This window comes from Perognathus longimembris, chromosome 20, assembly GCF_023159225.1.
Source record: "Perognathus longimembris pacificus isolate PPM17 chromosome 20, ASM2315922v1, whole genome shotgun sequence".
In the NCBI taxonomy this organism is placed as follows: Eukaryota; Metazoa; Chordata; class Mammalia; order Rodentia; family Heteromyidae; genus Perognathus; species Perognathus longimembris.
Window position 1 is genome coordinate 37,006,520 of NC_063180.1, and position 14,671 is coordinate 37,021,190.

At 43.3% G+C, this 14,671-nt stretch overlaps 1 protein-coding gene and 1 long non-coding RNA gene across 3 annotated transcripts in view; both read right to left on the reverse strand.

Annotated features, from left to right (window-relative positions):
* Window positions 1-10,465, reverse strand: part of LOC125368533 — a 13,503-nt gene extending 3,038 nt beyond the window's left edge. Inside the window, exon 1 of the long non-coding RNA XR_007214242.1 lies at window positions 9,820-10,465. This is a non-coding gene — a long non-coding RNA (uncharacterized LOC125368533). The remainder of the gene's footprint in view (window positions 1-9,819) is intronic.
* The window catches only part of Igf1r (insulin like growth factor 1 receptor), a 224,827-nt gene that overhangs the window by 104,081 nt on the left and 106,075 nt on the right, over window positions 1-14,671 (reverse strand). The window lies entirely within an intron of this gene.

Sequence of the window (14,671 nt, forward strand, 5' to 3'; positions counted from 1 at the left end):
ACAGTCAACAGTCTAGACTGATTGACAGCATGGAATGGGAGGCAGGCCCAGCTGAATGGAGACTAATGGAGTGAGGGTCACTGGGGGGATGCTTCCAGAAGAGGACTGAAGGAGATGACAGGGAATAAAGTTCCTTCCAAGTCCTGCCTGGTTGTGCAGGTCACTAGATACTCACTAGGAAGGAGGAAGGAACTCAGATGGGCGTGTACTGGGGCCTTTCTTTGTTCTCTTCCATGTGGGGAAAAGTGGCAGGCCTGACCATCAACACAGCTCTTTCCTAAAAGAATGGCTCCGATTCTCCAGTTCCGTTCTCTGGTTCCTAGTGCTGGCTGTGCAAAGAGGTCTCTTTAATGAGACAATCGATTCTCATTTCAGCTTTCTTTGAACCACACCATTCACAAATGACTGAGAGCTAAGAGATCAGCACAATTCCCAAACTAATAGTGCTTAATTTTAATGATGGTGTGTGTGTGTGCACATGCACTCAGGCTGGCGCACACATGTTTGTGTGCATCTCAGAATATGCTCAAAAGTAGCAGTTAACCACATTTGTTTTTCTGTTTTTGCATGGTGGTTGTTTTGTTATTTCAACTGGGGTGGTCCAGGGTGAGAAATGTTTTCTGGAGGACTTTTAACTATTGGATCACAACGAGAATGTGCTACTGCTATGCAGAAAACTCTTGTGATAATGAAACCAATACGTTATGGTTGGGAAGCCCAGTAAACGTAATGTTAGCTTAAAAAAAAAATCATAGTCTCAACACCTGGGAAAGTGGCTCAAGAATCCCTGCTGCTTGCAAAGATTATAACCTCAGCTGGAATCAAACCAGACCTTAGGCCCATTTCTCAAGCCAATAAGGAATTAGTTTGGCCCATACTGGCAGGCCAGAACCAGAAAATAAGCTTTGAATTAGTCTATATGTTTTTGCCAAAAAGCTACCAACTTATTAAGATGTATCCTCCAGGTAAAACTAAGCTTGGTATAATGACAGAAGCATCTGGTCTCACACAGGCTGCTCTAGCCATTACTCTTGTCTTGTGGGCATTTGACTCAGCTGCCAGTCAGGTGACACCACTGTTCCAATTGGATCAGAGTGACTGTTAACGCATTATTCAATATGTCTCAGCTTTCAGCTTCCTCCATTTCAGAGACCTTGGACTCTGAATAGGCCAAGTCATCTTATGGGAGAGGAGGGGTAGAGAAGGCGAAAGAGGAAAAGAAGGAGAGAGATGGAGGGGAAGAGAGATAAGAGGGGAAGAGAGATAGGGAGGGAGAAAGAGAGGAGAGAAAAAGTAAGGGAGAGGGAGAGAAAAGAAAAAAGAAAGGAAGCAAAGAGGAAGGGGAACGGAGGGGGAAAGGGGAGAGGAAGGAAAGGAAGGAGGAGCAGGAGGAGGAGGAAAATGAAATGGGGAGACGGAAAGGATAAAGAGAAGCAAGTCTCTTGCAGTCACGAAATGCCAAAGCCCATTGCAGTCTCTGGCCGAGCTTCTAAGTGAATGGATGAACTGAAGTTCCCATCAGTGCTGTAGGTACACAAGGGGGAGGGATGGGAAGAGGAGCGGAAGGAAGGCAGCTGCTGGGCCATAAGTGACAACTGACCAACTTCAATACAAATCCCCAAAGCGTGTTTTCAATGGCGAAAACTATAAAATGGAAACCACACACAACACTTTGCTAGAGCCTCGCTTACATTATTCTATTGCCTCTAAAACTCAATGAACACTTTTGATTTGGTCCAACTAGCCTTGCCCCCCACCCCCCTCAAAGAGTCTGAATTTATTCACTTGATGCTGCTATCCTTTGGTAGTCATGTGACCACCAAAAGTTGAAGCAACTCCTTTCTGATTGGGAAAATCAAAGATTATTCTGGTGGGTGGGTAGGTGGATGGGTGTGTAGACACAGGTGCATGTACATACTAGGGCTTGAACTCAAGGCCTGAGGCTGTCTCTTAACTTTTTCCATTCAAGGCTAATGCTGCTCTACCACTTGAGCCAAATCTCCACTTCTATCTTTGGGCTGGTGATTTGGATAAGAGTCTCAGGGACTTTCTTGTCCAGGTTGGCTTTAAAAGGTGATCCTCAGATCTCAGCCTCCTGTGTAGCTAGGATCACAGTCTTGAGACACCAGTGCCTGGTTGATTATTCTGAATTTCCCCTCCATCTTTCTCAGAGGAAGCTATCAGCAAAGTCACCAAATGTAGAATTCAAGTGTTATTAGTTATTATTTCACCCAAGAGGAAGAGCTTCTTTCCAGGAGAATAGTGGTTACATGAAGGAATGGATGGCAGGATTTATACACCCAACCAATTAAAAATTGTGTGTCTCTCTGCCATGAAATCACACTAGCTTCTAGTACCAGTGCATCAAAATGCATTTTAAATTCTTTAAGTTAGGTTCAGACATTCTCCCGTGACTGGACTTTTGCTATCCTGTAGGAAATGCAGTGGCATTGCCCAAACACACAAAACTACCTCAAGTCTCAAAAATGCCCATTACCACAAATCCTGACCTGATTTGCTCCCAACCAGAAACACCACCAAAGATGAGTGCATACATGGCTGAACTGCACCAGCAGGAACTGTGGGGAAGGGCTGGGACTAAGCACCACACCTGGTACCTATGGCATTCATTCTGGGGAGCAAATTCATGGTGCATAACTATTTGAGGGTGGCTGACATGCTTTACAACAGACCCAGCAGAAACAAGAAGATTTTCTACCTTTCTGAAAAAACAAAAAAACCTAACATCTCTTTTCTTACTGCACTGATTCATTCTGCCTAGACTTGCCAAGTCAATTATTATTTATCATCTGTACAGTGGCTCCTATGAGTCCTGCAAATATTTCAGCACTTCACAAAGCCCCGGTTTAAAGGGAATTGAGCCACAGACAGCATCACGAACATAAACATGTGTGAGCAGGTATGTGCACACATGTGCATTCCTCTGTTCTTTCTCACGCTTTCACACTTCAGATCGAGACTTCATTTGCCCCAGGTGCCTGTACATCAAACACTGTGCACATCCCAAAGCAAGAAAATGTAGTCGTTCTGCAAATAAGCTAGTGGTACAGGGCATGTTCGTGACCAACTAATCCCATTTGTAATCTAAATTATTATTATGATTGTTGTGATTGTGCTTATTATCTTTAGTTGTACACCGGAGTTTCATGCTGGTTTCTGATTTCAATGCATCTTGATCAATGTCACTCACCCCTTCCATCAATCTCAACCAGCTCTCCCCTACCCCATCTACCCCCTCAAGTTCCCATTTTCACCACTAACCAAGATCCCTCATCTGTGGGGGAAAAGTAACACTGAATACAAGAACACTGATGCATTTAGATTATGGGGCATAGTTAACACCTTCCTTACCTGCAGCTCAGCAAGCTGCCAGGCCACTCATTCACACACTCCCCAAATGTCAACAAACCCCCAAACCCAGCCAACCAGCAGCTACGGCTACTAGGTAATATTCACATTTGTGCTTTACTAATCAAACTTCATGGTCTATGTAACATGTGGATTGTACATACTTTTTTTTTGGTGGGGGGGGCAGTCCTGGGGCTTGAACTCAAAGCCTAAGCACTGTCCCTGGCTTCTTTTTGCTCAAGGCTAGCACTCTGCCACTTGAGCCACAGCGCCCCTTCTGGCTTTTTCTATATATGTGGTGCTGAAGAATAGAACCCAGGGCTTCATGGATGCAAGGCAAGCACTCTACCACAAGGCCATATTCCCAGCCCCCCACCCCACACACACCTTTTTGAGACCGGGTCTCACTGTGCAATTCAGGGTAGCCTCCAATTGGAGATACACCTGTCTCTCAGCTTTCTGAGTACTGGATTCCAGGTATGAACCACTATACCCAGACTTTGGATATACTTTCGGCATGATTAAATATTTAAGTTCTAAAGCCAAAGGAGATTAGAAGCGGTCACTTCTAGAACAGAGGGCTAAGCATAGTGATGATGACAAAAGCCATTAAAAATAAAAGGAAAAGGAAAAAGGAATGGGGTGTGTGTGACAATTATAAAAATTCAACAAAGGAACTTAAAAACCAGGAACTCACAGGCCCTATGACACAAGTCTTCCTGTGTATTCTTGGGGCCCCAGAGCTCTCCTGGATCCAAAGCTAGCCGGGGTAGGAAAGCCCATGAGGCTTTTAATACCAGGGCTGGCTTTGAATCTCAATCCTCAGATCTCAGCCTCCTGAATAGCTAGGATTACAGGTGTGAACCACCAGCTCCCAGCTAAAAGGCATGTTTAACACATATGAACATGCTTGTATATAAAGAAAATATATGCTATATGATACCCCACAAACTTCAGCTCTGCAATATAGAAAGTGACAAATCATCCAGAGCAAGGCACTAGAGGCTCACAACTGTAATCCTAGCTACCCAGCAATCTTGAGAGCTGAGGATTATGGTTCAAAGCTAGCCCATACAGGAAAGTCCATGAGAATCTTAGCCCCAATTAAATAGCAAAAAGCTGAAAGTAGAGCTGTGGCTCAAATGGTAGAGCCCCATCTTTGAGTGCAAAGCTGCATGAGAGTGAGGCTCAGAGTTCAAGGGCCAGCATCTCTTCTGCACCCCCCTCCAAATTTATCAGAATGCTGAAGGCCAGTGTCCCATCACACAAATGAATTCATATCTTTGAGATCAGTTTATCACTTATGGAGCAGCAATTTAGTTTCAATAGTGTAACTCATGTTACCCAATGATAATTTGGGTTTAAATTTTTGTTTTATAAGTGTTTAATTGTATAAATTTAATTTATGGTTGTAAGAGAGCTGGAAGCATAAGAAGTCAATACTGTAGCTAGTTTTATGGTTGTACAGTATTTAAGTCTCTTTGTACCCAAGTGATTTGTAATAACACTGAAGGTCAGTAAATACATCTTTTATCTCTAAAAGGGGTCTCAATTATCTCCGATGAAAAACACTGCCTTGTCCACCTGGGAGCATCATTATCTCATCACAGAATGAAACTACTTTCACAGAAATGACCCTGAACACCCAGGAAAAGATGGGTGATAGTCACCATATTCTTTCTAATGTAAGCAATGGGCAATGCCTTTCAGAATGGTTTCCTTTAAAAGAAATGATTATTTAAATTGTGTGACTTCAAAAGATGACTCACTTACCAGCCAGGTGATACCATGATTATTGAAAATGTTTTCCTATATGTGTGACACGGGAAATTACCTACACGTGTGATATGAAATTATCTGCCTGTATCTCTAGAACCAAAGAGAAAAGCTTAGAATTGCACAAATATCAGGAGTGGCTCTAGCCATTCCCTAGTTACACAGAGTCAAAATGTGAAGTGTGAACTAGGGGGTGGGAAGGCAGTGGATATATTACAGACAATGAGCCTCAGACACACTCTAAGCCATGTGAAACCAAAGGAACCACAACCCTAGGCCAGTGGCTTCCAGCATGGTCTGTGCCATAGAGGTTCTGTGGCCCTTTCAGGGAGGGTCTCGGAGACCAACACATTTCCATAACTATACTGAGATGCTCTTTAACTCTCATGAACAGTGTACGGTGTAGATTTTCAGAAACAGAGTGAACCAACAAACTCTAAACCAACTGCCTTCTGTTAAACCAAACACAAAAGAGATTTTGAAAGGCATGAAATGCATATTCCTCAATCTATCCACTATCAGGTACTATCGTTCTGACGCCATGATTGTCAAGAGGGGGCAGCTTTGTCACATCCCTACTCCAAGACATCTAGCCATCATGAGGTGAATTTCTGATGTCATGACAAGGGTGCATGAGATAGAGACTAGTCTCTACCTGCTGGACGACACGAGGTATTCTCTAGCTGGTAGAGACGACAGATGCTGTCAAGTGTCCCGCAATGCCCAGGGCAGCGTCAGCACCAAGAACTGTCCAACCCAAAATGTCAATGGTGCCACCATTGAGAAGCCCACCTTGGCACTCACTGATCTCCCTGTTCTCTGCTTCTCATTTCTTTCCCTCAAGCTAGTGGCTACTGTGATGTCAATGTGTAACCCATGTGTGTGGGGGTAGGGGATCTCATTATCTGTAAAGCACACTCTCCTTCTTGCCATGGCCCACAAGCCCTTGCTCCAATTCCTAATTACGACTGTGGCCCATTTATAACTCAGTGCTGAGGACAGAAATGCATCTGCCTCCAACACCCACCAAAGTCCTGTCACAGCCCGGACCCCTCAGGTAACTAAGCTGGAAACAGGGTCTTTGGGTGGTCGGGCGATTTAAGGTTAAATGAGGTTGTAAGGATGAGGCCCTGGTGTGAGAGGATTAATGACCTCCTGGGGAAAGTCCTGGAAGCTCACTGTATCTCTCCATTATGTGAGAGAGCAGCAGGCTACCCACACACAAGGATAAGGCCCTCACCAGGCCCTACCCTTGCTGTACCCCTGTACATAGACTTCAGGGCCCCTGGAATGGTGAGAAAATAAATGTCTCTTTTTTGTTATAGAAGCCTGAATTGAACAATACATTCGATTTCCCTACTCTGCCCAGTCCCCAAACTTGCCAGTCTTGAGTCTGTAACCCACCTCATAGTGTCTGCCCTGTTCTTTCTCCTGAACTCCCCATGGCTGAGCCCTAATCACCTTTAGTCCAAATGCTATCATCGCAAAAGAGGTCTTTATGAACTTAATGCAGGAGCCATACTGACCTCTTCAGAAAATGTAGAAACTCTCTTTTGTTTACTGCTGGATCAGGGCAGAACACTCAATACTTGTTAAATTAAAAGCAAGTGAATGGGCTGGACAGTTCTTTGTAGATTTCAACAACTGGACATTGCTGGCTATTCTGGGGCAGCCAGACTTCAGGGGCCGTAAGGACATGCAAATCTGCATTGGCCACTGACTAAATCTACTCTCTCATCTCCCAGAAGAAAGTTGTAATGTTTGTATCAAGATCAGATCCTCCAGGGACCATAGAGGACAGGAGGGAATAATTAATTGCAATATCCACAGTAGTATTCATATTCCCTCACTCCCACTCCAAGAAGCATTGAAGTTGGATATATTAAAATACGGGTATGGGGAAAAAAAACACAATCATTTAGGCACAAGGGAAGTTTCCAATGTTTACTATCTGTGACCAGAGAACAACTGGTTTACTTTAATGAGACCTACAAGCAATGTCTCTGAAGACCAACTCTGGTGCTGTGCAGAGAAAACAAAGACAAGTAGTAGGGGGTGCCTGTGGCTCTTCTTTGAAGCCAGGGCACTTGGAATAAGGGAGAATAATTTGGAGAGTTCAGGGAAAAAGCAAAGGAGGCCAGGATGGGCTGATGGGAATACCAGACAGCCAGGACTGATATTTGTTCTTTCTTTCATTTTAGAGATGCAGGTAGGTGTGTTTGCATAACTTGACACATAATGGCAGCATAAGGAATGATGATCCCATGAGTGAAAAATAGGAAGTAGAACAAGAAATTCACAAATTTCTCAAGCTTGCTCTATGCCAGGTACTGGGGTGTTTCTTTAAGTAATGGATGGGAATTTCTGCAAATCTTGAGGAAAGTTAGCTGCCCCAGTCTCAGAGAAGCAGGCAAACAAGGGTGAGACCCAAGATTAAGGCTCTGGTGTGAAGCTTGCTTCTGGGGAGTGGGAGAGGAAGAGAGAAGGAGGGGAGGGGAAGAGACTATGGGAAATAGTAGATCACAAAATGCATAATGAAAAAAGCAGAAGGGATGAATCGTCCCCCTTGCAGGAATGAAAAGGTCAAGAATGGAGAGTATTCCACTTCAGTTACTGCTAGAGTTTGGAGAGAGTATCCCCCCCACACCCAAATGTCCATGTGGTTACTGTAGCTGGGCACAATTAAGAGACAGTAGAACCTTTAAGAGCAGTGGCTTAGTGGGAGGTCCTTAGGTCATTGGAGGTGTGTCATTTAAGACCATGTGAAACTCAAAGCTTCTTCCATCCTCTGTGGCGTGCCAGATCCTGACTGAGGTGATCCATGGGATCCATCACACACGATGGACCATGATTGGCCGCCTCACCACAGACCCAAAAGCAACAAGGCCAGCAGAGGATGAGCTGCAACTTCCAAAACGCTGATTACCTCAGCTACTGGTTACAGTGACTCACACAGACATGTACACCAAGGGAGAGAGGAGACATTGCAAATGTTTCACCATTTTCACTAATAATTAGTTGAGAACTGATGTGACAGGTCCAGACCACAGCCAGGGTGGAGGCAGGATGTGGGAACTCTTGCCCAGAAAGCGTCCAAAGCACAAGGGAGAAGGAGGCAAGGCGGAACAGGCCACCCACGTCAACTTCAGGTAGTGGGAAGCCATTCTCCACCATTGTTACCATGACCAGCACCGGACATGCCTGGATTGTCTGCATTCCACCCCACCCCCCCGCCACTTCTTCTATGAACATATGGAGTAAGAGGTGATGCCAGCCCCTCTCCCCCCCACTTCCCTCCCCACATGCAACCTCTTCCAAAAACATCAAATATTTTCTTCCATAAATAATTGCAATAGGATGCCATAGCTTTCCTCAAACCAACAATACCCAGATTGTGCCCTGTCTGCCATGGGCTCAGCCCCCACACACAAAGGGCTGCTTTCACAGGACAGTCCTCTCCCCACTGTACAGAGATGGAGGTGGTGCCACCCCTCCCATGTCTTCAAGCACTTCACTGCAGTGTTCCTATTGAGGAAGGAGCACAAGGAAAAGGGCTGGTGCCACAAGGAGAAGGAATGAGCCTCATCAGAAAGAGCTGCCTTTGCTTCCCAGACTTTCAGTTCATTTTTTTGGTGTCTTTTGTTGTTGTTTTGTTTTGTTTTTATTCTTTTTGGTTTTTTACACTCTGTCTCCCTGTCTCTGTCTCTCTCTTTAGTACATGTTCTGAGGCTTGAACTCAAGGCCTAGGTGTTGTCCCTAAGTATTTTTTTGTTTTTTTGTCAGTTGTAGGGCTTGAACTCTGGGCCTAAGCCCTGTCCCTGAGCTCTTCAGCTCAACGCTAGTGCTCTACCACTTGAGCCACAGTGCCACTTCCAGTTTTATGGTGGTTAATTGGAGATAAGAGTTTTCTTGCCCAGGCTGGCTTTGAAGGATGATCCTTAAGATCTCAGCTTCCTGAGTAGCTAAGATCACAGGCGCTCTGAGCCGCTGGTACCCAGCTCCCTGAGTATTTTTGCTCAAGGCTAGGGCTCTACCACTTGAGCGGCAGCTCCACTTCTGGCTTTTCCGTTGCCTTTTTACCCCATCCAGAATGTTTTCCTCTCACCAGAAGAGAGCTGGTTAGCTCCAAAACCCAAATGACACCATTGTATGTCAGCAATCCTCTTTAGAACTTCTGATTCTATTTCAAACAATTTTAATTTGTAATACTTTGCAAATGTTCCTGGTTTGACAGAATAGGACTTAAAATGAGTGCATACATTTTTTTCATATGATAAATTATGATTCCTGGTTAAAAAAGAAAAGGCTGCACAAGGACAAACTTGTCACTCTGTAGTTACTGCCTGACAAACAGCCTTTTTCATGTGTGCGCGCGCACGTGTGTGTGTGTGTGTGTGTGTGTATGTTGGTTTTTGCTTAAAAATGTGAATCATTAAGTTCCCTTGTGGAATTTTAAGTTTGAGTTCTCATGCCGGCCACAGGCACAAGAAAACTGCTCAGCCAGAAATGTACTTTGTACTTTTTTAAAAAATGTTTTGGCCAGTTATAACGTTTCCATGAAGAAAGCTAAAAAGCCATCTCTATTTCTAACAGTTTAGAATAGCCATGTACCCCTCTAGAGTCACACTTATGTTGGATACAAAGAAGTCTCTCCCTCCCCCTTTACACACAAACTTTATGGTCTTTCTCCAACTCACTTCAGTTTTGCTCTTCTAACTGAAATGAAATGTAGCACCACATGGCCAAGATGCTAATAAGACCCTCTGAAAGCCATCTCGTGAGCACATACACTCTTATTTTTAAAGTCATACAAACAAACCATATAAGGCTACAGAGAGAAATGCTGCATGGGGCACGGAAAGGACATTAGAATGCCTGGAACAGGGTCACTTCTGAAGTGGTTTATCCTGCATGTCAGGAAGACATGACTTAAAAACTCAAATATATTTTCAAGTTTCGTCCTGGCTTCTCCCCAGGACCCAGCGAGGAGAGCAACCCACAATCAGCAGCCTCGCCCATCATGGAGCTCCATGGGAAGACATGGGTTGGCTTACTGTCTGACTATCTTCAAGTATGTCACCACTAGGTAAACATGCAAGAGGTCCTTTTGTTTTTGCATGGATATCAGCAATGAAAGAACAGAGAATACCACAAATCTATTCCAGACCTTCCATTCCAGTGGACTGAGCTGTGGGTTGGAAGCTATTGCAACTGTCTATCCATGCAGTATTATTGATAAAAGGGGCTGATGTATCTCCGACCCACTAAGAAGGCAATTCTTGACACATCATCTCACGGACTCCTTTGTAAAGGTCTCAGAGTTCAGACACAGGGAAGGGGAGACAGGGCTCCTTGCATTCAGTGCCCTGCTTGCATCTTCATCCTACTTCCCAGCAGGTGACAATATCCAATTAGTTCTAGATGTAGAGTTGATTCCTAAAAAGATATGATGAAACCAACAGATCAGAAGACAACTGTTGTTGAACAGGCAGTTATAGTTCTATGAGGAAGGAGCCTGGTGCTCCACGCAGGGTCACATGGAGCAGAAGCAGGATTAGATGTAGGCAAAGGAAAATATGGACGAGGGCCTGTGCTGTGATTTCCACAGTGAGGGACTGTCACAGTTTGAGTATCCCTCAGAGTCCAGGTGTCAGAGGCTTGAACCCCAGGAAAGAGACTAATTTATAGCTGGGGGCTGGTGACTCACACCTGTAATCCTAGCTACTCAGGAGATGGAGATCTAAGGATTGAGGTTAGAAGCCAGCCCAGGTACGATGTCCATGAGACTGTTATTTCCAATTAATCAGTTTTTTAAAAAGTCAGAAATGGAGGTCTGGCTCAAGGGGTAGAGTGTCAGCCTTGAGCAAAGAAGCTAAGAGACAATACGTAGGTCCTAAGTTCAAGCCCCAGTACTGGCACCAAAAAAGTAAAGCTAATGCTGAAATAACTATTCATAAATTATTCCAAGGCTACAAACACTTTTGGGGGTTTAAAAATATAAGAAAGATATAAACCTTTCAACTTCTGGTTTCAAATGAATAAATGTCATCATTTAATCAATATCCCAATTTATTAGTATTTTTTATATGAACTTGCTTTATACCACCAAATGCTACTTTGCCTCTGGTTTTGCTCTCAGCTCCTCAGGGGGCGTGCTCAGCTCGTTCTTTCTCATGCCAAGCTATCCTGAGTACCTCACCTAGACAATATAGATTAGCTTATCTTTGTGATCACACAAAATGGTACCCCAAACCTTTAACATCTAATTTTCACTGGAACTGTTCTTGGGAGAATTTTCCAATTAGAAGAGAGCCTGTGGCTCAAACCCTCAGACACAATTCACAAGCCTGATTTTGGAAGGGGAGTTATTATTATCACACAGCTGCTATTATTTCCCCTGATGTTACACCATGCCAACCACAAAGGAAAGCAGACTCCTAAAAAGAAAGCAGCTCCAGGCAGGGATTAATGACCACAGGGACAGAACAAAGAAATGATGGCATCCAGGTACACAGATGCACTTTAGGATGGCCCAAGCCCTGCTGAACAGTCTTCACATCGATAAAGTTCATTTAAACCTCAAAACACAACAATCCCTCAAGGTGGGCGTTGCTCCGGAAGCCATTTATGGATGAGGAAGCAGAGGAATGGGTCTTGTTAAGTCGCAGAGCTGGGATAGAACCCCTTCTGAAAGCAGTAGATGGCTCGCAGATCCTACTCTATCTCAGAGGACACACTCAGAGCTGACACCATACTAAATCTAATTCTAAGAAGCTAATATAACCCGTGCAGTCCTGGAATCATGAATAAATGCCCTTTCTGCCAAAAGCTGTACAACAAAGGGAGTCTCTTGAAAGCTGCCTAAACTTTCATGGTGCCCACCAACAAACACCCAGGCAAAGGAAGTGTCCTAGGAGACATGTCCAGGACATGACCTACAATCAACACTCAAGAGAACTCTGAGCTGTATGATTGGTAATGCTTCTGGCTGCAAAAAAAAAAAAAAAGAAAGAAAGAGAGAGAGAGAGAGAGAGAGAGAGAGAGAGAGAGAGAGAGAGAGAGAGAGAGAGAGAGAGAGAGAAAGAAAAGAAAGAAAGAAAGAAAGAAAGAAAGAAAGAAAGAAAGAAAGAAAGAAAGAAAGAAAGAAGAAGGAAGGAAGGAAGGAAGGAAGGAAGAAAGAAAGGAAGAAAGGAAGAAAGGAAGAAAATAAAATGCCAACTACCTGCTAAGTTATTTGGATGGAATGTGGTACAACTAACAAGACATTTTATTCAGTAACTGTGAGCCAGACATGGGGCCATGAGCTAAGGGAGGGCTTTTGGTGACTGTAGTGGCTATATCTATTCTACCACTGTTTCAATTTGCATGACAGCAACAATTACATCCAGTTTAGGATCAGCTGGGTCCTCAAATTCTCTCTCTGTGTGTGTGTGTGTGTGTGTGTGTGTGTGTGTGTGTGTGTGTGTGTGTGTGTGTGTGTGTGTGTGTGTGTGTGCTGGTACTAGGATTTTTACTCGGAGCTTGAGAGTTGTCCTTTAGCATTTTTTTTTTTTTGCTCAAGGTCGGCACTCTACCACTTGAGTCACACCTCCACTTCTAGCTTTGGCTAACTGGAGATAAAGACTCTCATGGACTTCAAATTCTGATCCTCAGATCTCAGCCCCCAGAGTAGCTAGGCTTACAGGCATTAGCCATCTAGCCCAATGGTCTTAGCACTGTCCTTTACAACTTCCAGTCACAATTACATTCAGGAGCCGTGTGTCCACCCACTACACCCACACCAGTCTGTCTCCACTTGACCTGCCCTGGAGTGCATCCACTCCTCCACCTAGCCTTGAAGGGAAGTTCACATGCCTTTCTTTCACAAAATAACAATGTGTTTTCTTCTTTCCTTCAACTTCTGCTTACTGGTTTCCTTTAGTCCTAAACCAATTTTCAGACAACATCATTCACTATCACCTTGGGAAATGGCAAGGACAATGCCTACCGTCGTTATTTTATGGAGTTCTAGAAACTACATCCAGGTGTTTTTTTTAATCCTCTACATAAATAATAATAGAATAAATGTATGAATCAGGCCCATCATTTCCTTAGTATATTGCATTCCATCTGATGATTAAACATGAGCATTGCTTGGTTAGACCAAGACTATGAGTTATAAATATATTACAGGGACCCGTGTATTTTTAATTACCTTCAAGTTGCTGAATCTAGCTTTAATAACAATATTTTTTTCAAAAAGCAGCAGGAAACCACTTTTTCATTGTGTTTCAAGTCAGCTACAATTAAAAAGTCATTAGCTGTGTGTCAAGCTAAAATGCAAACAAATAATTACTAACAGAACATTATATAACACATTCACTTTTCCTTTTCAGTTGCACACTTCCCTGTAGGAAAACATAAGGAAGGACTCATAGGTAGGAAAAGTAAGATAAAGGACCCAAAAACTCTTAAGGGACTTAACTCATTTAGGAGCACGAATATCCAAGGGAAAAAATGCTTAAAACTAGTAACAGTAACAAACCAGTTCCCATTTGCAGTTCATATTCAAGAACGTATTTAGGACACCATAAATCCAATCAGCAGAATGCTCATCCCAAACATGAAACACTTAGAATCTGATGTCAACTTAAAAGTCAGCACAAAAATTCTAAGTTTGAAGAAAAAAATCATAGGAAAAAAAACCTACAGCTACTTATTTTACTAAAAGACAGCATAAGATCAGAATTCACGATGCTAAGATACAGAAAGAATCAAATACAAGCAAGCAGAGAAGCCCACAGCTAACTTAATTTAAAAACTTTAAAAATACAAAAAAAAAAATCAAGTAGTCTCTGCCAAGAGATTCTGAGGAACCAGATTTCAGAAGAGCATCACGGATTACCAAGAAAATGATCTGCTACTAAAGACTGCAAAGTACTGTCAATTGATAACAATTAAGAGGAAAAATTGAAAATACCTGAGAAGTTTCAACTACTTGGAAATCAACTCAAGCAAAAGAAAAGTCTTTCAATGATCTATGCAGATTAAAAAGCACACATTGTAGGGGTTGGGAATGTGGCCTAGTGCTTGCCTAGCATGCATGAAGCCCTGGGTTCGATTCCTCAGCACCACATATACAGAAAAAGCTGGAAGTGGTGCTGTGGCTCAAGTGGCAGAGTGCTAGCCTTGAGCACAAAAGAAGCCAAGGGGGAAGTGGCACTGTGGCTCAAGTGGTAGAGCACTAGCCTTGAGCACAGACATATTCAGAGACAGCACCCAGGCCTTGAGTTCAAGCCCCAGGGCAGGCAAAAAAAAAAAAAAAAAAAAAAAAAAGCACATATAGTTGTTCACATGTATTTAGAAATTGCAGGTACAAACTGACTGATGTTTTAGATGTGAATTCTCACACTCATGGACCTGTCTTTCATGGTGAGTTAGGTTTAAAACTATATATACTCTGTTTTAAGTTAAGTTGGAGGAGGTATTTGACCACATAAGAGACAGTCACGAAGGAAAGGCCTCTTCCTGGCCTCAAAGCAGTTAA